The sequence below is a fragment of the Caretta caretta genome, chromosome 7 (assembly GCF_965140235.1).
Source record: "Caretta caretta isolate rCarCar2 chromosome 7, rCarCar1.hap1, whole genome shotgun sequence".
In the NCBI taxonomy this organism is placed as follows: Eukaryota; Metazoa; Chordata; order Testudines; family Cheloniidae; genus Caretta; species Caretta caretta.
In genome coordinates, this window is record NC_134212.1 from 57402020 (window position 1) to 57428055 (window position 26036).

A 26036-nucleotide genomic window follows, 5' to 3' on the forward strand; every position below is an offset into this window, starting at 1 on the left:
CACCCAAGCAGGACGTCATCATCACAATTCACTATCATTGGCTGAACAGATGCAAAATGCTGGACATTGTCACTAGCTCCTTGTGAATACAGCAGCCTTTACAGCTGTCAAAGACGCTTTCATGGTTGTCAACTAAACCACAAATGAACAAAAAACATACCCAGCCTATGTTGAGAATAGATTCTCACCTGAGACCATTTGAGAACACTACAGGATTTGTACATGCCGTTAGAGTCCATTATATAGTTATTTTATGGTATAACACTTAATTTTGTTAAATCCTAGTTACTTAAAAAGTTGACTAATTTGTCTGTGCATTTCATGGCAATTAGTTCATTTCTGTCACTGTATTAAGGAGTTCAAGATCACAGACAATCCAATTAATCATTTTTCAAGGTATTTACCGCGGAATAACAATGAACTGGTAAGACACTGGGGTATTGGAGGTGAAGTTCATTGGAGTTATATCAATATCCTTGGGGTCAATGAGAGGCTTCAAGATAAAGTTCTGCAAAATCGTTGTCAGTAGCAAAAATAGCTTTGTCCGAGCCAGACCCTCTCCCATGCAACTCTGTTTCCCTGCAATGAAAACTGAATACTGAAGAGATGCTGGAGATCTTTCTTTCCAGCATTTTACAGGCTGTTTCTATTCATGGAGGATAAGGGAAGTCACTTCAAGTTCCGGATGGTAGGAAAGCATTTGGGGCTTAAGAAGCCATTCAAAGATTGTTTTAAGGTCTGAGTTCCATATATTAAGCCATCTTTTTAAATCCAGTTTGGGGAGAGGGTTGGAAAGATGTGGGGTTTGAGGAATAGTTTATGCACTTCCCAAGTTAGCTAATAGGTGTTAAGGGGGGAGTAATGTGGTGGTTATTGAGTAACAAGTAAGGAGGGGCAGGCAGGATCATGAGTAGGTGACTGAAGGAATAATTCATCATGGATTCATTGACACCAGACACCCACCAGAAAAGCATGAAGTTGCCAAGCAGAGCAAGAAAGGAGCATGTGTAGTGCGTCCGAAAAGTCACTTCAGACAGCTAGCGGGAAGTAACACGGCTTAAAGGCTGATAGATGTTATACCAGCGTGAGAGCTTCATGGACCACCTGAAAACACTCTGCAAACAGTGTGAGCCAGCAGAGTCGTCAAGGCAAAGCTAGAAGACAGTCTGGGAGCTGAAACAAACATGGATACCTTTACCTATAGAAAAAGGCATGAAGAAGTCACTCTTCTTGAAGGCACCATTTTCATCCAAGAAATGCCCAGGGTTAAATTGCTCTGGCTTTGGAAATGCCTTGCTGTCATATAGGACTGATTTCAGGGCAGGGAATATCGTGGTGCCCTAAATTAGCAAACACAGATAAACAGAGTTAAAGTGGACACTGTCCAAAGCAGAGAAACCTTCAAAGTTCAGAGCTGGACAGTGGGCCCCATCTTGGTTTTTCTTTCTTTCCTTGCAGCTCCTGAACTTCACGTTTTCAACCAGAAGAAGAAATATTAAAATTCCATGAGAAGAGCTAATCCCACTGAAGTCCACAGGGAAATCCTGAAATCTCTTCAGAGGGGTTGCTCCTATTTGATTACCATCCTGAATTCAACATCAACAAATTTGGGGAGAGTTTGGCTAAGATCCAGAAGTTTCACTTGCACCTCTGAACTCGTGCTCTGAAGCATTTGAAGTTTCCTTGTCAAGATACTGTATTCATCACACCAACAGTTTCCCTGTAATTTGTAATGAAGCTAAAAGCCCCATGCAATTTTACAGTGCAACTCACAGTCAGCAACCCCGCCCCTGAGTATAGTGAGTTCTGGTCATTTTAACTCCTCAACAGGTTCAGAGTTTGGTGGAAATTAGAACTGGGTAAAATTGATCAGACAAATACAGTTTATACACCAGAAATGCAGTTTCAGCTGATCTGAAACTATTTGCAAATTTAGCCCAATTAGTTTTGGCTGGGAAAAAGTTATTCGCTTCAGGTTTCAGAGTAACAGCCATGTTAGTCTGTATTTGTGAAAAGAAAAGGAGTACTTGTGGCACCTTAGAGACTAACCAATTTATTTGAGCACAAGCTTTCGTGAGCTACAGCTCACTTCATCGGATGCATACTGTGGAAAGTGTAGAAGATCTTTTTATACACACAAAGCATGAAAAAATACCTCCCCCCACCCCACTCTCCTGCTGGTAGTAGCTTATCTAAAGTGATCACTCTCCTTACAATGTGTATGATGATCAAGTTGGGCCATTTCCAGCACAAATCCAGGGTTTAACAAGAATGTCGGGGGGGGGGGGGGGAGGTAGGAATAAACAAGGGGAAATAGGTTACTTTGCATAATGTCTTAGCCACTCCCAGGCTCTATTCAAGCCTAAGTTAATGTATCCAATTTGCAAATGAATTCCAATTCAACAGTCTCTCGCTGGAGTCTGGTTTTGAAGTTTTTTTGTTGTAATATCGCAACTTTCATGTCTGTAATCACGTGACCAGAGAGATTGAAGTGTTCTCCGACTGGTTTATGAATGTTAAAATTCTTGACGTTTGATTTGTGTCCATTTATTCTTTTACGCAGAGACTGTCCAGTTTGACCAGTGTACATGGCAGAGGGGCTTTGCTGGCACATGATGGCATATATCACATTGGTGGATGTGCAGGTGAACGAGCCTCTGATAGTGTGGCTGATGTTATTAGGCCCTGTGATGGTGTCCCCTGAATAGATATGTGGGCACAGTTGGCAACGGGCTTTGTTGCAAGGATAGGTTCCTGGGTTAGTGGTTCTGTTGTGTGGTGTGTGGTTGCTGGTGAGTATTTGCTTCAGGTTGGGGGGCTGTCTGTAGGCAAGGACTGTCCTGTCTCCCAAGATTTGTGAGAGTGTTGGGTCATCCTTCAGGATAGGTTGTAGAATGATCACTTTAGATAAGCTATTACCAGCAGGAGAGTGGGGTGGGGGGAGGTATTTTTTCATGCTTTGTGTGTATAAAAAGATCTTCTACACTTTCCACAGTATGCATCCGATGAAGTGAGCTGTAGCTCACGAAAGCTTATGTTCAAATAAATTGGTTAGTCTCTAAGGCGCCACAAGTCCTCCTTTTCTTTTCTTTATTTGCTTCAGAAAACACATATGAGTAGGGGTGTGTGTCTCCCTATAACTTTTAGGCCAGAGGCTAAGGTACTTGGGATGTGAGACTCATGTTTGAATCCCCAATTTGGAGCAGCAACTTGAACTCAGATCTCCCCCCCCCCCCTCTAAAATGGGGATTCTAACCTCCAAGCTCTCAGATATTGCAGGATAGGCTCCTTTCAATCTCTCCTTATGAAGCTGGTCCACTTTTTATTAACATTTAAATATCCACTGAGCCAGCGCGAATGACTCTATAGCCTGGTGAGAAAGGCACTCACCCGGGTGGCAGGAGATGTGGATTCAAATCCCTCGTCAGAGTCAAGCAGAGGGAAAATTTCAATCCACATTTCTTACCTCCCAGGTTTTTGGCCTAATGAAAATAGGAACAGCTTCACCAGGAGGGCTTGAGAACAGAATAACCTAAATGCTGGTGATTAGGGCACTCAGCTGGTAAGGGGAAGACCTGCACTTGAGTTCCTGCTTCACTGAATATTTAAAGTATTGATACAAAACAGAATAGCTTCAGCGAGAGATATTGAGGACTCTCCCCAGCATAGTCTGTAGCTTGGTGCTTAGGATACTTACTGGGGAAATCTGAGTTCAAATCCTTGCTCCAGAGTGGGGGTGCAAATCTAGGTCTCCCACATCCAGGGAAAGTGCCCTATCCATTGGGCTAAAGCTTTAAAGAAGGGGGATAAAACCCACACCAAGATTTCTGAAGTAGACCAGATTTTTCCAACTTGCTGACAAATTGCAAATATTTTCAGAAGCTAAATGAATATTTTTTCTGGGTGTGTGTGGTTTTTCTTTTTTTTTTTTTGGGCAGAAAGGGGTGGGCACTTGCTGCCTGAACTGAGTTCAGTAAACTAGGATCATCTGACTAACAATAAGAGCCTGACTCAATTTTACAGAAACCTCAGCCTTGAAGAGTGGTTTGTTTTGTGGCGTGTATTTATCTGTACCGGTTTGCATTCAATTCCAGTAATGGGCAAAGGTGTGGGGAGCTCCGATCCTTTTTAAACTTATTCATTCATTGCTCATTTGCGTGTGCCAATTTGTTTTCATCTGAACGAACAGTGTCAAGAAGTTTCCCCAGAAACACTCCCCTTTCCCCTCAAAAAAGAGGGGAATGATTGCACGCGTTGGTGTGGTACCAATATCTTAGCTGCACATCATTGCTAAAGTTATTCTCTATTCCATATCTTACTGCTACACAACTAGGCTCTCAAACCCTCTTTTGGATGGAAACCCTAACCTGCAGACTACCAAAGTCTTTTCAGCTGCATACAGAGGCTTGGAAAGTTTCAATATAATTGGTACATTCCTGGCAATTATTTAAAATTCCTACCACACAAAAACTGGCCAAACTATTTCTATTGTGAACAACTCAAAATTAAAAAGAGAAAAAGGCAGAAGAACTGGCCCTTTCACAGAAACACCGAGAACTGACCTTAGGGATAATGTATTGTCTAGTCACAGCATGTGGGGCACCAAGAGGGGTGAGAGAGATGAATCTTTGGATCTCATGGACCACAGCTTCTGTATAGGGCATCTGGCTTCGATATGCCATGCAGGGTCTCTGGCTTCGGCCGATCACACAGTCAATCTCTACATGAACCTTCTCTGTCATGAAATTAATGAGGTTTAACACCAAGACTAAAGAAGAGGATTCACATAGATTTGCCCAACAGTCTGTTGCTCTGCCTGCAGAACACAAGTCTCAGCAGATGGACATTGGGAATATAAAAAAAAGGTCAAATTTTGTGTTACAGAAACTACTGTACTTCACAGCTATGACAAAGGGCCAATAATATAATTACAGGGCAGTGATATTGTTCATACCTGGTTCTGTTACTAACTAGAGCACAATGTAAAGTTATCACCAGTGCATCTAAATATCTATTAAGCAAGAGTCCCAAAGCATCTCCCCCCCCCCCCTCCCCCGTCAAGGCCATTTGCTAATCTGAAGTTGGAAGCCCACGAGGTGGGAATTAGCACTGGATACAGCTGGTTTTTTAGCACTGGCAGAGCTTTGATTTAAGCCCTTACATAATCCTGTCCTCTACAAGTCCATTAAATCCAAAGACAAAACAACTTTGCCTTCATTCAAGGGGAAGGGGCCTGTTTGACAGCCCTGGAATGTGAAAGCATCTGTTACCCACAGAACAGGCACAGCCTGGTCCGTGGCAGTGCAGGCTTTTCTTTTACTAACACTGCAGTTAAACACCCACGGCTGGCCATGTTTGCTGACTCAGGAAGAGGGAGGGTCCCAGAGCCTGGGCTCCAGCCCAAGCCAAAACATCTACACCACAGTTAAACAGCACCGTAGCCCAAGCCCTGTGAGCCAGACACAGCGGACTCGGGCCAGCCACAGATGTTTAATTGTAGCATAGACATGCAGATACGCTTCCCTTATCAGAGAACCTGAACACTGATCTGGATTTGAGAGAGGAATTCAATCACAACAGCCCAGTCAGCTTTGGATCCTCTCCTCAGATTACTTGTCCCCATATTGGCATTGGCATGGGGACAAGTAATGTCTATTGTACTGGTGCTTTTTTGGATGAGAACTTCTGCCTGCAGGGAACTGGAGTAAGAAAGTCCCCCAACACATCTTCAACTCACTTCACATGAACTCACAGTCACACAGGTCACTGCCAACCCAGGCCAGATGTGATCTGGTGATTTAAGGGGGGAGGCTCTGCTTCCATTTACTGATCTATAGAGCCATGCACTCCTCACATCTCACCAAGACTTAACATTGTGTGTGTGTTACCTTCTATTTCTGGGTATTTCATAAGAAGCAGGAGTCCATGTTTCAGGATGGCACTGGTTGTCCCTGTTCCAGCAAAGAATAAGCTTAATGTTGTTCTTAACAAGCTCTCAGTGGTAAATTCTGACTGGCTGTTCTGTTGCTCCTGCAAGCAGGACAGTGGGGTGGGAGGAGGTATTGTTTCATATTCTCTGTGTATATATAAAGTCTGCTGCAGTTTCCACGGTATGCATCTGATGAAGTGAGCTGTAGCTCACGAAAGCTCATGCTCAAATAAATTGGTTAGTCTCTAAGGTGCCACAAGTACTCCTTTTCTTTTTGCGAATACAGACTAACACGGCTGTTACTCTGAAACCTGGTACAGATGGCTGATAATTGATTGTAAAAGCATTGGATCTATTGTCACAAGCTAAAGAAGTCTCATTTTCTACCCAAAATGTGACCCACCTGGCATCGTTATACAAATCGTACAGAAATGGGCCATAGTACTGGAGATTACAGCAGCATTATTGCAGTGCTTTGGGCCATTTCTGTTCACTAAGTTGGTTTTAAATGAGGTGAGTAGGGCTTCCCCCTTTATATTATAATTTCCTTGTCACCCTTTAGGGGCTTCTGAAAAGCCACGTACTCTGTTGTTCCTTAACAAATAAATAGCACGGATATGTATAACCCACTCCACAGTAAAGGGGAAGGGCTGCAGCTATCACCTACCTGTTTTATTTTGATGAGGAAAGCATTGATGAAGTCTCGAGGGCCACTGGGCTCCAGAGAGACTCTGTGCATCTCCACTCTTTCCAGAACAAACTTTCTCAACTCCTCAAAGTGTTTAAAGATTCTCTGGTGAGGCCCAGGAATGTAATCCATGAGAGTTGGGAAAAAATTGTACAGCTGTAAAGATTGAAAGAAAAATACATCTTGGTTTTCCTGGGCAGAGAAGCTTCCTTCATAGTATTTACTCAAATGACTTAACTACAGCAGCAGACTCTTCTGTGACACCTTATTTTCTAAATGGATTCTAAAGAACTTTGAAAACTTTACCAACCCACATTACCCAATGCATATATATTCCACACAAAAAGTGCAGTGACATTCAGTTACATTAGCTAAAAGACTCTCCATTATTTTCAAAATAAAACCATCCACAATAGACACATCCTGTTCTTGAAAAATCACACTGAAGTGCACTATCTTCACCCTTTTATTTTTATTAGCGAGTGGTAGCACATTTATAGATTTTCAAAGGGAAATTTACTTTAGTTGTGCTGAGGTTGAATTTCAGAGACCCACATTCTCTGCCAATGTAACTCCATTGATTTCAAATGAGTTATGCCAGCAGACAGTTTGGCCCTTCATTTGGTACATTTAGTGAGGTTTTCTGGAAGGGGGCATGGAGGTGAGTGACTGTGAGCTGGAAGTGAAAAGGAGTTTATTTTGGAGGTGAGGAATATGATCACATTCACTATCATGCTACTTATGTGATAAGGCATGTGACATGTGATTGGTGTGGATGTTAATATTTTAACTGGCAACTTCCTTGATTTTTACCGATCATGTTGATAGTGAATATCCTTAAGCAAATTTAATTCTGAGCTAATGATGTGTTTTGTGTGGGAATTTAAACTATACTTAGAAACAAATTTGAGGCTGGATTTGGTAGTAGCTACAGCCTAGCAAGAAGGAGACGATTATGGGAATCTGAAATAACACTTTTTTATGGAAAATTAATAGTTAAAGAAAGAAATCTGTCCTCTCCCCCAGTACAAAGGAGAAGAATGGAATAAACCCCTGAACATACCACTTTCCAGGGGGAGCGCTGGAGCTTGTTACTTTCCTCTATGAGTCACAAACTCATAGAGGAAACTATGATTTCAAACTATTAAACTTCAAACTATTAAAGTCACAAACTTCTTATCTTCGTAGTCAAACCGGTCCCCAAAGACGATGGCGCAGATGATGTTGGAGACGGCGTGGGTGAGGAAGAGGGTGGGGTCAAAGGGCTGCCCTGGAACAAAACAAAACTCAAAAAGAGCCTGTTTTAATTCAGTGTCTTCACCCTCAGCATCAGAGTCAGTGGCAGCACGAGGACATTGTGGATCTCCAAACACATGGCAAGAGTCAAAGTGGGGCTGACAGCAATATTCCCTGAGGAGGGTGGGTTAGGGCTGCCCCAATCCCCCCTCTTACCTCTCACATGTTAAATTAAACACGTGCCACTTTTTTTTCTTGGCAATCAGTTTTCACTCTGTCTGCTCTGCTGCTCTCTGCCGGGCACACTCTGGTCTGACCAGGGGCCATCAGTGCCTCTCTGGGTGACACCTGCTTGTCTGTCTTGGAACCCATTTCACAGAAAGGATCCCAACCTGTTCACAACAGGATCCTGCTCAGAGGGCTCTGCCTGAGCCATTGCTTGTGTTGTTGTAGCATCATCACTAACTCCCAGAGCGCAGCAATCTCCCCTTGGCACTGCCAGGCCAGGCCGTGCAGCGTAAACGCACGATTGCTGTGCTAGGGAAGGAATAAAGGCTCCCAGCACAACAGCAGAGGAGATGGGGCTGCTTTCTGCCCTCAGTGTGCACTAAGCAGGCCCCACAGCTCAGCTAACACAGCTGGGGAGGCTGAATTTCCCACTGGCTCACCAGTGACATCTTAGCTTCCATTTCAGGTTCTTCCTTCCTCAAAAGCACAAGGAACACACGGGGCTGGTAACTGAGAGCTAACCTGGGGCTGCAGCATCAGAGGGACCAGCACAACATTCCTGGGAATTATGGGCAAGAGATCACCCCTCTGACTTGAGGCCACAGTGCTCATGGGGAACATCCAGAAGCAGCATTTTCTTCATGCACCAGACCCCTACTCGTGTCCCTCATCCGTCGATTCTCTTTGACTCATTCCCAACAGCAACAGCTGCCCTTGGCTCAGGTGCACAAGTAGCAGCACTAATGTGATACCAGGGGTGGGGAAGGGGCTCAGTGCATTCTCCTCTCCCACTCACAATTCACCAGATGGGCAGAGCCAACTTCAGTTTAGCCCTTAGTGTTGCATTAAATATTGCAAAGAGGCAGGATGGTCTGTGGTTAAGGCAGTGGCCTGGGTCTCAGGAAATCTGGGAACAATTCCCAGCTCTGCTGCAGACATCCCAGGTGTGACCTCGAGCAAGTCACTTCATCTCTCTGTGTCTCAGCTTTCCATTTCTTAAATAAGGGAAACAATCCTGTAATTATTTGGGTTCCTCAGAGCTGGAGTACACCAAAGCCCCAAGGTACCAATAGTGCGCCAGTCATACTATGATTCAGAGGCAAGTGCTTTAGGCCTTCAGCAGCTAGGCCTTGTAGGTGCTAGCCCTGGTGGGGGCCCAACAGCCACTCAGACCCACGGCTCAGGAAAAGGGAATGGAGTCAGGGCTGGCAGCAAAGGGTGCAGATACCCTAGGTACAGAGGTTTAAACAGTTACAGTTCCCAGTGAGGCCTAGAGGTTGTTGTTTGGCCCTGGGGCAGTCCAGGCGGGAGTCTGGGTCCTTCAGGGCTCGTGCCTGGCACACCCTCTCCAGCGCAGTCTCTGTTCAAGCCAATAGGAGCTTTCAGGTTTCCAGGCCAGGCTCTGTTAGTGTCTCTCATTGGGCTCCTCTGCACTGGCTCCCTGCCCAGCTGCTGCTACTCCCCCATTGACTAGGGTTGCTGACTTTCTAATCACACAAAACCGAACATCCCTGTCCCAAGGCCCCACCCCTGCTGGCTCCAACCCTCTCCTTCTGTGCTCATTCTTCCCCACCCTTACTCATTTTCACTGGGCTGGGGCAGGGGTGTGGGAGGGGAGTGAGGACTCCAGCTGGGGGTGCAGGCTCTGGGATGGGGCTGGGAATGAGGGGTTTGGGGTGCAGGAGGGTGGGGAGGATGTGGGAAGGGGTTCGGGGGTCCTGGCGGCACATAGTGCTAGTCCATGTGGCAGTCTTGGTGCCAGCAGGGCGCTCTGTGCTCTTCCTGTGGCCTCAGATTCTCCTGTATCACTGGATCCTTTTTGTTTTGCTCACTCATTGGCTCGCCTCAGCCCAGACTACAGAATTCCCTCCCTGGTACTGTTACAGGTACACCTCCCACTGTTGGTGATTCTCTTTGTTGTTCATTTCAGTTCCTTCTGATAAAGCCACACCTGGCTATGCCATATGATGGTTTGCCGCCACTCAATGAGACACATGCTAGTGTTCGCCCTGGCCTGGTCCTCTCCAGTGCTCTGGGAGTCAACCTCTCAGCTGACTGTGGCTTTCTCAATCATTGCTTCGGCTCTGCTGTGGCAAGTTGATCATATCTTCATTTCAGTAAGGACCCAAGTGGGTTTTAGCCTGTTGTAATGTAGCACAAAACTGTTTCCACTGAGGACAATGGATTGTATCTGTAACCCTTCTGCCCGTCAGAGTTGGCAGCAACAAGTGCCGGATTCAATATCTAGGGGATCCATTCCAATAACACAATGCAAACCGGCTCGAGCCCCCCACCCAGTGACCTGGGACAAATATATACCACCCCCGCTGGGCGCCTCCAAGAGGCAATACTTCCCCTCTCGCAAGCACATAGTCTGAGTGTAGCAAAAGCCTTTTAATAACAGAGAGAAACAATGTGGCATTATGTTTGGGAAACACCACCAACAGGATTCATAACAAAACCCATGAGCAAAAAACCCACCCCAAGCAAATTGGGGCGTGCCCTTTTCCCTTTGGTTCTTGAGTCCAGCAACCCCAAATCACCCAAAGTCCCAAAAGTCCAATGCCCCAAAAGTCTCTGTCCCTGGTCAGGGCAGCCCCAGAGTTCGAAAGTTTATCTGCGGAGCTTTACCTCCCAACCTGGGTGGAAATGGGATGGGGGTAAGAGGCACCTTGCATGATCTGAAGCTGACCGCCCCATAGCTCCATAGCAGCACTCCGCTCCGCCAGCCGCCCCACAAACTCCTTCGCTCAGCTGCGCTCCGCTCCGCCAGCCGCCCCACGAACTCCTTCGCTCAGCTGCGCTCCGCTCCGCCAGCCGCCCCACGAACTCCTTCGCTCAGCTCCACGGCCCACAAGCAGCTCCTGCCATCCACAAACTGCTCCACCAGCCGGTCCGCAAGGCACTCCAGCCGTCCTGCCAACTGCTCCACAATATATCTTCAGGCTCCCCCACTACTTAACACAACACTCAGTGATTTCAGCTCTTAGGTGAATTCAGCTTGTAGTAGGGGAGCCCCAGTGCTGGTGCACTGTCAGCCCAAAATGAGCTCAGCAGCCTATAACTAGACTTCTAATGAAATCAAAATTAGCTCTGATATTCCACAGTGGAGAGAGGAGGAAGTGCAATTAGCATGTAAGGCCCTCACCAAGGGGCCCATGCCACCAAGTATTAGTACTTGTCCCCAGCCTCTCTCCATTCACACAGTTTTGGAACCCATGACCCTTGCCTAGCGAGTGCTACTTAGTTGATGGTGAATCCCTCCATCATAACAAAAGGCCACGTACAGTTCCAAGCACAGTTCCCATAATCAGGGTAATAACAATTTATTCTTTCTGCCCCAATAACAGAGACACTGGGGATCCCACAGCATCCAAAGTGACCATTTGGGCAGCTATGGTCTCATTCTAGGCATGGTGGGTGTGCCTATGCAAATGAGATCGGCCCCTGAAGTTCTTTTCCACAACTTGCCACACCTCACCACCAGATGTCAGGGTGGAGCTCATCCTGACACTGCTTACATATCCAAAATACCTTTGATGCCTGGCTGACCACCCTGTATGAGCTCCTGTACTTTTGCTGCAACTTAGCACTCAAACTCCTTTTCCTTCTGTGGACCCAAACCAGTTCACCCTCCTGGTATATCTGAGCAGTCCCCTTTAAATCTTAGGGCTCCTTCTGTCTCTAGGTGGCCCTGATGAGGCTTTATTGCTTGGACAGCAGTGCTGAGGATGCCTGTCAAGTGCTAGGTACTCTGTGGGATTAGTATACTCATCTGTCATGGCTACCCCATCCAGCAATTCTGCTAGGAGGGTGGTCACATGCCCAAACATCACATTATATGGTGTGTATCCCAGGGACAACTGCACATTAGTCCTGTAGGTCATCATGACCCAGAGAAAGAAAACTGTCCCAGTTCTGTTGACTGGCATCTACAACATAGCTGCAAATGTACAGTTCAGATGCTCCACCTGGCAGAAACCTGGGTGTGGCTCGTCATGCCTACTGCTCAGAGCAGGAGTTGGTAGCCAGGATTAGGAGACTAGGAGTCCAGGGTCAGACCCAGAGGTCAGGTGCCAGAGCCAAAGTCAAAAGTCAAGAATTGGAGCCAAAGGTCGGAGCCAGGTTACGTGGAATGAGGCAAGGCAGGAGCAGGAGCTATCAGAACCATGGGCAAATGCTTTGAGCAGCCACCAAAGTGTTGCTGCAGCTGGGCTTGAGAGCTAGTCCGCTGACTCTTCCCACTGGGTAGGTGGTGTAGCTAATCAGGCAGCCTATCACAGGCCAGCTGCCCTCGTTAGGTTGCCCAGAGACCGACTCTGCTGCAGCCCCTGATTCCTGACACCAACAGCCCATCTGTCCGTGGGTGGTAAGGTGTAGTACAGGTCTTATTTATCTCAAGGAGGTCACGCAGCCCTCATACTAAGCATGATTCAAAATTTTCGCCATTGGTCAGTATGCAAGGAGTGAGGTTAGTAACCATTTGTGCTTCTCGATCAGGCAGTGGATGAGCCTCTGCCCACTCAGAGAAGTAGCCTGCTCTCACAAAGGCATACTGACTGACTCTCCCAGAATAACCATAGCTACCATTTCCAGAGCGTGGCTTGTCTGTCATAGGTGCTCTGGGTGTAGGATGATCGGTCTTATGAGCCCCACAGGTATAACAAGACATCCATGGTCCCTAAGTGACCTGCACCATCCAGGCCAGTAGCATCAACTTCAAACCCTTTGGCTAAGCTTCTCCATCCCCAAATGTCCCTGTAAGGGGGTCAGCACCCGCCTCTCATGAGTGCCCCCTTTTCTCTGGCTAATATGCCTGCGATCACAATCTTTTTTCAGGGCAGCACCCTCCTCTCGCAGGCGGCCCCCTTTGCTTGGTTTGTTGGGTGTGAGCCTGCTTTTGTTCTTATCTCAGGGTGGCACCCGCCCTCTCATAACCGCCCTCCTTGCAAGCACTGTCCAGGCTCAGTCTCCTGGACAGAGCATCAGCATTCATGTACTGTTACCCTGGACAGTGCCTCATCTGGTACTGGAACTGAGCCAGGTGTTCCAGCCACCAGCACAATTGTCCTTGGGAACCATGGAAATTATAAAGCCCCCGGAGGGAACCATGATCTGTTCTTCACAGGAATTCTTTCCACAGCAGGAAGTGGCAAACATATTTTGTGAAGGTCACCACTGTCAGCAGCTCTGCATTAGCCATGGAGTAGGTCTGCTCTGCTTTGTTCAGCGTCCTGCTGATGTTTGCAATTACTCTTTCCTTGTCTCCATATGGTTGAGTCAAGACAGCACCAATACCAACTTCATTGCCATCTGTGTCTAGAATGGATGGTAGCTGGGGATCTCAGTAGGCCCATATTGTTACAGACGTGACCCTCCACTTTTGTTCCAGAAAGGCTTCTTGGCAGGACTAGTCCACTCAAACATCCACCTCATCTCTGCCAACTTGAGCAGTGGCTGTGCAATTGTGGCAAAACAAATAATGACTCTCCAGTAGTATGAAACCAGGCCAATGAAATGCTGCTCCTCAGTGAGAGGACTTGGCACTGACCAGGACTGGATGGCTTCACCACCAACATCCCTTGAGATCATATGCCCCAGGTAATTTACTTTGTCACAGAAAAAAATTGCATTTTGCTGAATTCACATTTAAGTTGGCTTGGCGTAGCCTCTCCAGCACAGCTCCCAACTTCTGCGGGTGCTTCTCAAATGACCTCCCAGTGATGTCATGAAAATACACCGGGCAAGAGGTTTCCTGCATGTCTGCCAGGATGGCATCCATATAGTCCCCTGCTTAGCAGATCCATTACACTTCCTTCCTCCACTTTTTATTTTTCATGTCTATTTCAAATGTATGCTGCTTGCAGTACAGAACAGTCCTTCCTATCTGTTAGTATAGCATACACACAATAAAGCCCCAATCTTGGGATCTGTACTCACTACTGGAATATAAATAGTAATAATTAGTGGGTCACTTATAAAGCACTGTCCATTTACACAGTGGTTCCCAATCACTCCTGTGGGAGCCCATCATTATAGAATGTAGGTGCCAAATTTGTATCAGACGTGTAGCAGAGATGAAAATGAGAATAAGCAAACTCTAGGCCTGGGTGTCTCATTAACACAGCAGACTGAAGATAAATGGATCCAATCTAACCTGGTTCACTGTCTTAGCTTCTGAAAACTCTAGACAAACATTTTCCCATTTGCTCACTAGCCATAGATCAGTGGGTAGAAAACATGGGGAACAACAGCCAGAAAAGGTCATCTTTAGATCTTTGCCCACATACTTTTGTATTGTGCAGCTAAAGGCTTTAGTTAGAAAACGTTTGAACCAAACAGTTAATATCATGAAAAACAGAAAGACTTTAACTGACTCTTTAATTCTAATTTCCAACAGACATAAAGTTGATCCTCACCGTGAGTGTTTTGAGCCTTTCCACCAGGAAATGGGCTTCCTCCAGGATTCGCTCTTCAGTGCTCTTATTCCCCATCCCAAAATTCTTCAAGGTGGTGAGGGTAAATTGGCGTAGCCGCTTCCACGGCACCCCATTGTTGAAAGGAATACCTGAAAAAGGGAAGAGAATGGGAAAGAAAGGAGGGAGGGGCCAGACTTTCAAACCCATCCAAACATTGTTTATTCAAAGTTTCAGAGGAACATAAGATTGGAAGGGACCTTCTGGGTCACTGAGTCCAGTCCCCTGCTATAGCAGTCAACGCTGTCATACAATCCTGTTCATAAACTTTTGAGTTTATGACCTTGAACTCAAATTTTATTTGTATCTGTGTTCTGCTTGGGAAACTGTGTTACACAGTCATCACTTCCTATTTTATCTGCTTGATATGTTTATTAACCACAATATTCTACACATTAAACTCATTGCAGTTTCAGAGCAGTTATGAGGAAGAAAAATAATTCAATTCATTACTGTCATGAGGTGCAGCTGGGCCCCTCTAGCTTCTGCTCCTGCTCTGCAGACAAACCAGCCAGAGACCTCTGCATTGGTGTAATCACGGGTGCTCTTTATTTACAGGTTATTTTCCCACCACCTTGTAGCTACAAACAGCTTCAGTCTTGCAGCCAGCAGCGATGAGCTCCTACTCCCTCTATTCTCTGGCTCCTCCCTTTCCTTCTCCCCTTGGCTTCCTTCCTGCCAGCCTTTATGTAGCCCCTAGCTAATGAGGCCGGCAGCTGTTTCCCGTTTACCACTCAGGCCTGGGCTTACTCAGCCAGTTCCAATTCCCCTTTCTTGATTGGAGTGGGTATGACAGAGGCCTGGCTCAGAGTTTCTTAGCCAATACCCTGTCACAATTAACATGTCCAATACCTGTAGTTTGTTCTCTAACAGAGCGTGGCCCATCACAGTAATGACATTTCTTCCAGTCACAGTAATTAGAGCAATGTATGTGTATTGGTACAAACTAAAAATATGAAGTAAACTGGGAAACAAATTAGTTTGCCAAATTTTAACAATTTGGGCTAAAATTTTTCTCTCTGTGTGTCTCAGGTTGAACGTTTTTTGAATATTTCAGCCGAAGTCTTCAGCCATTTCCACAAACAAGGTTAGGGGAAAATATGTTGTTCTGCCTATGTTAAAAAATGCTGGGACCTTTTTTTTGAGAAACTCTAGCACTCCCATTTGTCAGAGGTGGGATTTGAAATTTGGCTAGGGGCTGGCCTTTGCGTCAATGTGTGACTTTGCCATCCCCATGAAAATCTACCCAAATGTCACTAAGTTATAAGCCCTTGACAAATCGCATTTCACACATTGTCAGTAGAGACATAGAGTTTAGTGGCTAAAGTCTCCAAAGATACTATCATCACTGGACATACACCAGCACCACTCAGCTCCTAGTGCTGGTCCACATATAAAGATGACAACCTACTACTGTTATCGGTTACTCCATTAGCTCAAGTGGCAGAGGTCTGTGCAGTGAATCTAAAGGTTCCAGCCCTGCTGGTGACCCATGTAGGTGTCAATATGATGCCACATGATGGAATTTTTGTTTTTTCAGTTTGCTATTTTAAAAACCTAGGGAATTACACACCAAAAACTATTTAAAAAAACATTAAGGTTTGCACATACTCAGTAGAGACCTTAGGATTTAGTGCAGGGGAGGGCAAACTAGGGCCCGCAGGCTGGATCCGGCCTGTCAAGGCTTTCAATCCGGCCCACAGGACTGCCAGCCCCATGTCACTGCAGGGCTAAGGCAGAGTCCCTGCCTGCCCTAGCCCCTCACCGATCCTGGAAGCAGCCGGCACCATGTCCCTGCGGCCCCTGGGAGAGGGTGTGGCAGAGGGCTCTGTGCGCTGCCCTCATCTGCAGGCACTGCCTCCTGCAGCTCCCATTGGCCGGGAATGGGGAACCATGGCCAATTGGAGCTTCAGGGATGGTACCCGTAGGCAAGGGCAACACGTGGCAGAGCTGCCTGCCCCACCCCACCCCAGGAGCCACTGCTGGACATGTTGACCACTTCCGGGAGTGGCACAGGGCCAGGGCAGGAAGGGAGACTGCCGGAGCCCGCACCCTGAACCCTTCCTGCACCCCTCACCACAACCCCCTGCCCTGAGCCCCCTTACCCTCTACCTTGAGTCGCCTCCTGCACTCTGCACCCCTTCCTGCACCCCAATTCCCTGTCCCTGCCCTACATTCATGGCCCTGCATACAATTTCCCCACCCAGATGTGGCCCTCGGGCCAAAAAGTTTGCCCACCCCTGGATTAGTGGCTAAAATAACAGAACATTCTGTCCTCTCAGCTCCTAGTGTTGAGCATTCTATGCATGTACCATGTTCACAGAGCAACTGAGCATGCTCTATTCCAGGACTAGAGGGGAAAGCCAGACTGTCCCTCTAATTGCAGCTGGGAGTGGGGGGGTCAAGGAGACTGGGACTAAGAGCTGGGGGAGGGAGAGGAGTCTGGGTCTGAATGGGCCAGAAGACTGGGACAGGGAGCTGGGAAACAGGGGGTATTGGGACCCAGTTGGCAGGGATGGAAGGAGAACTCACTCAGATCAGATGAGGAACGGGGGCATGAGTGGGTGCTGTGCAAGGAGACTGGGACCATGAATCAGTGCAAGGGGGAAAAGGGAAGATGGGCAACCTATCTGACAAGGAGCCAGGCTGCAGGGGGAGAACTGGGACTGGCTTGGCAAAGAAACTGGGACAAGAGCCGGTGAAGGGGGAGACTAGGAGAAGGAAACTGGATGGGATGGGAATGACGAGAAGCCAGAGTGGGAAATTGGGACTGACTGGACAAGGAGATGGGCTCTGGGGGTAGGGAGAATGAGACAAGTTAGAATGAGGGCAGTGGGGAGCCTGGGCCTTGGACAGGGAGCCCAGAGGGGAGAAACTGGGCAAGGAGACTGGGGCTGGGATGAGAAATATGAATAAGGAAGGCAAGGAGAATGGGATTGGGAAGAGGAGGTAGGGTTGGGACAAGAAAGGACTGGGGACAGGGATATAGATTGGAGGGGACAGGGCAAAAGTAGTCAAGCTTGGGGGGAACAGGCAGAAGGGTCTGTAACTACTAGAAAACACTCCCCTTAGAGACTGGAATGGAACCCGACATTCCTGAGACTCACCGCTTGTCTACTGTCAACAAATATCTGTGAAACCTACTGGCAAAGTCTATATCTCATCTCCATCTACTACTGTTCCATACAGAAAAGGACAACCCACTATTGCTATCAGTTCCTCCATTAGTTCAAGGGGCAGAGGTCTGTACCAGGCAGCTAAGATTCCAACCTTGTTGATGAACCATGCGGGAGTCAATATGAGGCCAGATGATAGAATTTTTGCTTTTTGAAAATGCTAGGAAATTACACACAAAAAACTACTTTAAAGCAACATTAACATTGCAAAGTCAAGCACTCAAAAGTTAGGAAATGCCAGAATTAAGATTGTGGGGGCAACCCTATCCTGTGCCTTTATGATGCAGTCATGAAATCTATGACACACACATTATTTTTTCTACAGGGTGCCCTGTCTCATTCAGAGCAGAGGATGAACCTGATTTGTCAATGAATCGGGGTACCATAGTGGAGGAGTCTGGTGTCTGTGCCTTATTTGTTGCGGAAGCTGGGAGAAGTGCCATGAATGAGGAAGAGAACTGCAGGAAGAGAAAGGATGGTCTCATGAACATGCAGTAGAATGCTGCCCCAGAGAACTGGATACTACTCTTCTACCTGCCACCGCATTCCTATGTGGTGCTACTAGACAGGTCCCTTCAACCAAATTTTTTTCAGGTAGTCACTATCCGTGTGTTCCTCATTTTCTGGGTGCCCAGCTTGAGCCCCTGGAGTGCTGAGCACCCCCACAACTACTCAAGTCAATGGGAGCTGTGCTTTGAACATCCATAAAGCTGAGCTCTCCGAAAAAATCAGGTCATAGAAGGTTAGGGTTGGAAGGGACCTCAAGAGGTCATCTAATCCAATCCCCTGCTTGATGCAGGACCAATCCCCAATTTTTGCCCCAGATCCCTAAATGGCCCCCTCAAGGATTGAACTCACAACCCTGGGTTTAGCAGGCCAATGCTCAAACCACTGAGCTGTCCCTCCCCCTTTTAAACAGACCAGTCCTGGGCATCTCAAATGGGACACCCAAAATGAGTGGACATTTTTTTAACCTTAATCTCTCTGCCTCAGTTCCCGAGCTGTAAAATGGGGATGATAATACCCCCTCATCTCCCAGGGGTGTCATGAAGATACATTAATAAATATTTGTGAATCTCTCATGTGCTACAGTGATTAACTCCATAAAAAAAGCCCATAAGGAAGTTAATAATTCTGCCACAAGACATCAGATTTAAAGTCACACAGATCACCTTAATTTTGCATTTCCTTACGTTAAAGGACTTGACTTTGCGGCCTGTTTTCTTTTAACATAGTTTTTAATGTGTAATAAAGTAACTACACGAGCCGTTTTTTTCTCAGGCATTGTAACTGTAATGCATGAATGAAACAAACCACTTTCCAAAAGAGGACATCTTGGTGTTCCCTTAGTTATTACTCCCTCACTGCCAAAGAATCTCAAAAAACTGAGAGCCCCACATTGTAGCCCAGTGGGCTAGGTTGCCTTTCTTATATTAACTGCTACTGTAGCCCAGTGGGCTAGCTTGCCTTTATTATATTTACTGCTTTGTATTATATTCTTCTTTGCATTACATTCAGCAGTAATGCTAGAAATCTACAGGCCTGTAAGACATTAGCTTCAGCAAGTTAACATAAGGCTTGAGGCCTATGAACTTTGAACGGATAAACTTTGCACAGATAAAGGGCACAACAGAAAACCCCAAGTAATTGGGGAGCTGAAAATAGAATTTAAAGGGAAGCTCTGACCTCAGGTAAATATTTCAACCACAGAAGTGTCCTGGTAATGAACTGACTTACATAACAGGTACACGAGATACATCTTAGGCTAGCCTGCTTGCTTGCCTGCCTATATATCTTTTCTTATTTTCTTATGGGTTTGATTATTTGTTTTATTATAATAGATTTATAGGTCTATGTTAGAGTATACTTTGGCTGTAACACAAGGGACCTGCAGGCCACATCCTGTATGTTGAGTTAAGGCAAAGTTAGCATACAGACGTTTGGGACCTTTCACCTTGATAGACTGTGATGAGCTAAAGCATAAGGTCCATGTGTGGCTGTGACCTTTAACTTAGAGGATGTGTTAAAGCAGATTGGCATAGGGGCTTTCCTAAATTCAGACCCTTTTAAACGTAAACAGGTACACCACAACTTGGAAAGAACCGAAATAACCAGTTAGGACAAAAATAATAAATGTGATACCTAATCACAAGAGGCCATGGTAACGAATGGAAGTATAGGATAATAAGTTGAGATCACTGATAAACCAACCTATACGAAAAAGACACTCCAACATTAGTAAGGTGAGGAAATACAAATTAGGAAAAGGGGAGAAATCCCCTACTGAATATACGTCAAACATAGCGGCATTAGCATAACACATTATAAAAGTGGCATCCCAGCCTAGGGGCAGTAGGAGAGAGAGATGTAGTCCTTAGGAGGTGCCAGAATGATGGCCACTGGTGATGATGAGCGAGGTGATGAGGAAGATGATGGCTAACATTTCAGATTATTCTGCAAGGGATGGTGTGAGTATAGGGGTGTGCAGATGTACATTCTGTAGTATCTCTATCTACCTTACTGAGCTGGGGTGTTTGTGACAGTACTAAATGTATTAATAAACTATATTTGTAAATATAAAAGAGTTCCTAGAGTGTGAGTGTTGCAACTGTGCACATCAGGGTTCCCAACTGTATAATAATTTTAATAATTCTGGGCCTGATCTTGGGGGGAAGAACCTGGCAACCCTCAAAGTGATAACTGGGAATTCTTAAGTAATCTATATAGTGAATACATAATCTAAAGATCAGGCAACAAAGTGAAACAATAATAAAAACAATCCTCCACCGCTCCTGGGACGTACCTAGTCTAGTGAGGACAGGCAGCGGCACAGCTACAACGGCGCAAGTGGTGCAGTCACCAGGGCCCAGGAGTATATGGGGGCCCAACCGGATGGAGCAGTGCTCCAGCACGGCACCTGGAGCATGGGGTCGAATGGAGGAGCAGCCGGGCCAGCTCTGAGTGGCACTGCGACTGGGCACTCAGGTTTGGACTGGCTGCCCTTTGTCATGACAAAGGAGTAGCCAGCCCAAACCTGAGTGGTGCTGCAACCCTGTGCACCAAGTCTCAACCCCACTCATCACTCCAGTTGGATTCAGGCCACGTGAGTGTGGGGTGGGAGATGGGCACCCCTGGGCAGCCAGGATTGGGAGGAGCAGCCCTAGCCTCGGATGGCAGTGGAACGCTGAACTGCGGGGGCACCGGTGAGTGGCCAGGAAGGTTTCGGGGCAGTAGGTGAAGGGCTGGAGGGCCAGTTGTTGAGGTGCTATAGGGTGAGTGGGGAGCGTCCGTGAGCTGCAGGGTAAGGGATTAAGGGCAAGTGGGGTGAAATAGGGGATTTTGGGGGTGATGAGGTGAGTTGTAGGCTGGGATGTTAGGTGGGCAGTGAGGGAAGTTGGGTGCTATGGCCGGTTATTGGAAAAAGGGCATCCGAATCTATTCTTGGACCAGGACCCTCTGGGGCCTTGTTACACCACTGAGCAGGGAAAGAAGGGGATAGGAATTCATGATTTGTTCTGACCCTCTTGGCCTGTCCAGCTCTGGTCTCCTGGCTGTATTCTGGCCCTTCTTTTGTGCAATGGCCTAGTTACTGCCTCTCACTCACCTTTAATGAGATGTTATGACCCATTCATGTCAGGGACCTAGTGGAGTAACAGGGAAGGGAACCAATCTTTGCTACTGTTCTAAATGAAACTCCAGCTGCTTCCCCTTTTGTCTCCTCAGTGGTGTTCTCCACATACAGCGAACATCGGCTCTATATGCTGATGTTACTGGAAATTTACCTTTTTCAAATACTGGCATACGTCCTCTTTCACTGAACTCATCCCCTTGATCAACGAACGCTTCCTTCACAACCCGCTCTGAGCCCAAATATATTGTGAAAATCGGGCCTTACTTTGCACTGAGCTGTCAAAGTTAACACACAAAGCCAGCACGTTTTAACATAAATCCACTTAATTAAAAATAAGAATGTAAGCAGATCAAATTACAAATTAATGAAAGAGCTCATATGCGGCTAAGATAATACTAGTCAGAGTTTACTATTCTGACTTGGGAATTGCCTGACTTTTGCTTCAATTTCTAATCTTGATGTTCTGTTAACACTGTGTTTTTCCTAGAGAGATAGAGTGAGTGTGAAAGAAGGGTCATTCTATCTGTGTTATATAATTATCTCATACTGCTGGTAGTTGCGGGTCCTTTCATTTGTGAGCTCTAGCAATTTGCATTATTTAACTAATGACAATTCAGTTCTACTCTGAAAAATGATTGTGTACAAATGACACTTCTAATGCCACAGAACTCCTGCCTCCATTTATTCATAGTAACATCGGCTGACTTTATAATGACAAGACAGTTTTTTCTTATTCCTGTCAGCCCTGCAAAACCAGAGAGAGAGAGATTCTGGTTCCCCTTTTACATTATCAATAGACTTACTGCCTAATTTCCAATCCCTTACACCTGTGCAAATCAACCACAAAGGAGTTACATATCATAGAATCACGGAATATCAGGGTTGGAAGGGATCTCAGGAGGTCATCTAGTCCAACTCCCTGCTCAAAGCAGGACCAATCCCCAACTAAATCATCCCATATCTGTAACTCTTTAGGGTAGGATTCAATGAGAATGAGGTTGAACAGATGTAACTGGGGGCAGAGTTTCTCCTGTTTAACTTTTATTATTTGCGATGGTGAGCGAGAAGGAAAGAAATCAATGTGGCCGTCAGATCCCAGGCTGTGGATTGCCTTTCGCACGTGAGACGATGGTATTTGAGATTATAATTATAGTGAAACAATAGCATGGAGCAGAACGAGGCTATTTTTTCAAAGCTGACCTGCAGCTGACACCTTACCGTCCCCTGTGAAGCAGGCAAATATTATTACAACAATTTTACAGATGGGGAAATTGAGGCAGAGAGCGCTTAGGTGACTTACTTGGATGCACACATGGGCTACATCTGCACTTGGGGCCAGGGGTTTGATTCCCAACTCGAGCAGACCTACTCATGCCAGCTCTCATTGAGCTAGCTCACTAAGAACAGTAGCCTAGCCATAGTAGCACTGCGAGTGGCACGGGCTAGCTGCCCCGCATACATACCCAAGAGGTAGAAGTAGATTTATGCTTCGGGTGGCTAGCCCATGCTTCCACAGCTATTACTATTTTTAGCACACTAGCTTGATGGCATAAGTCCATCCATGTGAGTTGGGAATCAGACCCCTAGCTCCAAGTGTAGATGGAGCTGGAGTCTGTTGCAAAGGTAGGAATAAAAACCAGGTCTGACTGCTGTTTCTCGACGGAACCCACTACTAGACCACTCCCCCAACAGTGTGATTGTCTATACAGATTGTAGTGAAGCTGGGGAGGTATATTCTGGATTACCTGTGACTAAGACACCTATATTAAAAGGCATATGTTAACATGAACAGTTTATATCTATCATTCAAGATTGATTGTTTTTGTGGGAAAAAAAATTAAGACTGAACTTTGAGGAGCTAAGTGACATGGGATTGTCACTGTGTAAACGCCAGACATTTCACAGAGTTCTGCTTGAGCTAGGCTCTACTTAACCTCCACCTACAACCAAACAATGGATGAGAAACAAGCATTTTTACCTCATGGACTGATCGGGGCAAGTTCTTTGTATTCAGCTGCAGCGTGTTTCCTATGATGGGAAAAGCAACAGGGCCAGGCGGCAGCTTCCCACTTCCAGACATCTTTTTTCCATGCTGAAAGGAAAAGAAGGCAAGAGATGCACATTGCCAGGAAAATAGTTGTTTCTCCCAGAGGCTCTATTATAGAGTGTAGCAATTATTCTGGGTTCTAGCAGGGAGTTGACTGGTATTTCAGAATCCACACTTTATATATTGTACAGTGGAACAGAGCATGCAAGCAATAGCCGATCTCAATTTCTCTTGGTGAACTAGATTAGTCACTGTCCAGCAAAAGATACCTAATATCAAAATAGGAATTATCTCCTTTGAAACTTTATTTGTATAGCATGTGTGTTTGCACGTCAAGTCTTTGTTCCCCAGGTATTTGTCCAAAGAGGACAAAAGTTAATCATAAAGTGAATCTCTCTAAAGCTGTCCAGACTTCCATGGACTTCTCTAGTTTTGATAAATATTGCATGGAGGCATGCTGTTAGCTGAAATATTACATACTTATACTGTCAAAAAACTTGGTTAACACATAGTTAAGGTTGTCCCAAAGTATACTGTTGTAGGATATGTAATATTTAGAATGTATATTTTAGATGTCAGAACATATCAAAAGATGCCAACTTGTCTGGCAATTAAAGAGAACAGCCAGGTGAAAAGCTGAGCTAGCAACTTCATCATGTGGCCACCCGCATCAGAAGTTTGATCAGGAAAACAACCAAGTTAGCAAACTAATCATAGTGTTAGGCAGAAAGATGATTACCCAATATAAAAGAATAGCTTTGTAAAAATGTATGTAAAGCAAACACCTGAAAATGGGGGTGCGCTTGCATTTAACCCTATGTTATGCCCTATTTCATGGACTGATCACTCACTGAAGCAGCAAATAAATGACATACTTTCTTCAGCTCAAGAGCCGGTCTGTGAACCTGTGTGGGCTGGATAGTGGGGAAAAGAACCAGTGAACAATTGTGTCCTTCTAGAACACTGAGTTCAGCGAAACTCAAACTTCTCAAAAACCTGACACTGAAGCGTATTTTAAATGCAAACTTGTGAAAACCAGGTAATTTAGAGTTAAGGTATCACCCACAAAATCATAACTGCCTCCCTGGGGCTGGGAATCATCTGTATTCGCTCCAGGTGCAGTCACTGAGGTTGGGGCTAACTGTATGGAATGGTGGAAGGGTTAGCTGGAGCAGCTGGCCAGAGCTGTGATTGTGATATGAAATGAATGGAGGGGGGGCATGCAAGCCCCTCAAAGCAAAACAGTGCGTGTCCACCTTGAGAGAGCCAGTATGCCTCACGTTAGCACTGCCTTGTGTAGACTGTGGCCATGTCTACACTACAAAGTTTTGCCAATGCGCGTTACATTGGTGTACAGCTGCCGGAGTTAGTACGTTGATTGTGTGTGTGCGTACTTGGCTCCCTGTGTCAGCTCCGCACGTACCAGCCAAGAGTGCTTGTGCCAATGCATGGGGTGATGAGCTATGGGTAGATCTCCCACTAAGCAACCCACCACTGTTCAGCGCACTGTTTGGGTAGTTTTGGCAATGCATGGCGGGGCATAAACAAGTCCTATACAGGTGACTGGGCTCAAGGCGACAACATCCCATAATGCTGTGTTCTCCATCCCATAATATCATCTCTATCCCTATGATTTTCATGCCTACTTTCGCTTTCCCACAACCCTGTGTGGGACTGGTTGCTGTTCGCCATCTCTGACAGAAGCACGGAGCTGCACAGTTCTACACGAGTGTCATGAGTGTTGCAAGCACAGGACTCATAATGCTCCGGTATTTGCAGAGCTGCGTGAAGTACTGCGGGGAAGATGATGATTTTCTGGGAGTCAGTTTGCGGTGAGACATAGGGAGAATTAATTCACGGTGATTGTTGGTGTTCATGGAGCAGCTGCAGATGGTGGCACACCACTTCTGGGCCCAAGCAACGAACGCTGGCTGGTGGGATTGCATGGCAGTGCAGGTTTGGGATGACAAACAGTGGCGGCAGAACTTTCAGATGCACAAGGCCACATTCCTGGATCTAGAGTAACAGCCGTGTTAGTCTGTCTTTGCAAAAAGAAAAGGAGTACTTGTGGACCTTAGAGACTAACCAATTTATTTGAGCATGAGCTTTCGTGAGCTACAGCTCACTTCATTCATTTTCTTATTCCTGGATTTGTGTGCTGAGCTCGTCCCAGCAATCCAACATGGGGACAACAAACTGAAAGCCATAGACAGTGGAGAAGAGATTGGAAACTTGCAACACTGAACTGCTACCAGTCAGTGGGAAGTCATTTTGGAGTGGGGAAATTCACTGTGGGGGCCGTTGTCATGCAAGAGTGCACGGCCATTAATCGTCTCCTGCTACGCAGGACTGTGACTCTCAGCAATGTGCAGGACACAGGGGATGGCTTTGCAGCTATTGGGTTCCTGAACTGCAGTGGAGCAATAGATGGCATGCATATCCCTATTTTGGCCCCAGACACCTTGCCACAGAGTACATCAACAGAAAGGGCTACTTTTCCATGGTTATGCAAGTGCTGGTGGATCACCGGGGATACTTCACTGACATCTGTGTTGGCTAGTCAGGGAAGGTGCTTGACGCTCGCATCTTTAAGAACACAGGACTGTTTAGAAAGCTACAAGGAGG

General features: G+C 46.1%; 1 pseudogene; it reads right to left on the bottom strand.

The window, feature by feature from the left end:
• Positions 1-400: 400 nt before the first annotated feature.
• On the bottom strand, positions 401-25103 carry LOC125639792 (cytochrome P450 2H2-like; annotated as a pseudogene).
• Positions 25104-26036: the final 933 nt, after the last annotated feature.